A 1,514-nucleotide genomic window follows, 5' to 3' on the forward strand; every position below is an offset into this window, starting at 1 on the left:
ATAGCCTTTTCCTACATACATTTCTTCTTTGCTAACTATAATTTTTCTAGAAACGGTTACACATTTGAATCCGTTCTTATCTAGGAGTGAAACAGAAATTAAGTTCCTACGTAACTCCGGAACATATAGCACATTGTTCAGTGTCAAGACCTTGCCGGAAGTCATCTTTAGGCAAATTTTTCCTGTTCCCTCCACCTTAGTAGTAGCGGTGTTGCCCATAGAAAGCATTTCTTCTGCTTGAGCTGGAGAAAATGACGAGAAAAACTCTTTATTTGCGCAAACATGCGTGTGGCACCAGAATCCATCCACCATTCGCATAGATTCCCCACCAAGTTGCATTCCGTGAACATAGCACACAGATTATTATAATCTTTGTTGGACTCAATCAGATTCGCTTGGTCCTTTTTATTGCCTTTCTTCGGGGCTCGACAATCTGTGAACTTGTGGCCAATTTTTTCACAATTGAAGCATTTTCCCTTGAACTTTTTCTTGGGTTGATTGCTTCCATGTTCAACTTTCTTTCTTTTCTTCGAGTTGTTTTGTCCATCTTCTACAACATGTGCTCCATTCATTGTAGAATTTCCCTTTGACTTTCTTTCGGCAGCTTTATTTTCCTCTTCAATACGAAGTCGGACAATAATATCTTCAACGGCCATCTCCTTGCGTTTATGCTTTAAGTAGTTTTTGAAGTCTTTCCACAAAGGTGGTAGCTTCTCAACTATCGCTGCTACTTGGAAAGCATCATTCACAATTAAACCTTTTGCTAGGAGATCATGTATGATGACCTGCAACTCCTGTACTTGAGGAACAACAGATTTGCTATCAATCATTTTGAAGTCCAGGAACCGTGCAACAAGGAATTTCTTAATTTTCCCATCCTCCATTTTATATTTTCTTTCAAGTGCCCCCACAGTTCTTTTGATGTCTTGGTTCCACTATAGACATTATAGAGGTCGTCTTGTAGACCACTCAAAATATAGATCCTGCAAAGAAAATCTGAATGTTTCCAAGCTTTTACAATAACGAAGCGGTCCTTGTCTGAGGTTCCCTCGGGCACCTTAGGAGCGTCTGCGCTAGTGAACCGTTGTAGACATAAAGTGGTGAGATAAAAGAACATCTTTTGTTGCCACTACTTGAAGTCAATGCCAGAAAATTTTTCGGGCTTCTCCGCCGGTGCCATCATTGGCGGAGCATTTGTGTGACTTGATGTGGCAATATTGTTTGCCCCCACAAACGTCACATCCATCATTTGACTTTCAGTTGTCATTTTTCCTGTCACCACAAGACAGAAAACTTAGTATTTTTCAGAATATTATTTATAAAGTTAAATAACTTGAAACTCTTCTTCTTGTTTCTAGTTAACAATGAAGTTTTTATTATTTTGAATAGTCAACCGAGTGAACCTTAACTTGTGATGAAGATTTTATGTCTTCTAATCACTAGTTAAATTCAAGCTAAGTAGAAAGACTAAGCTTTAATCTCCAAAAACAAGCAATACAGATTCTGTAAGATTA

The sequence above is a fragment of the Capsicum annuum genome, chromosome 4, assembly GCF_002878395.1.
Source record: "Capsicum annuum cultivar UCD-10X-F1 chromosome 4, UCD10Xv1.1, whole genome shotgun sequence".
In the NCBI taxonomy this organism is placed as follows: Eukaryota; Viridiplantae; Streptophyta; class Magnoliopsida; order Solanales; family Solanaceae; genus Capsicum; species Capsicum annuum.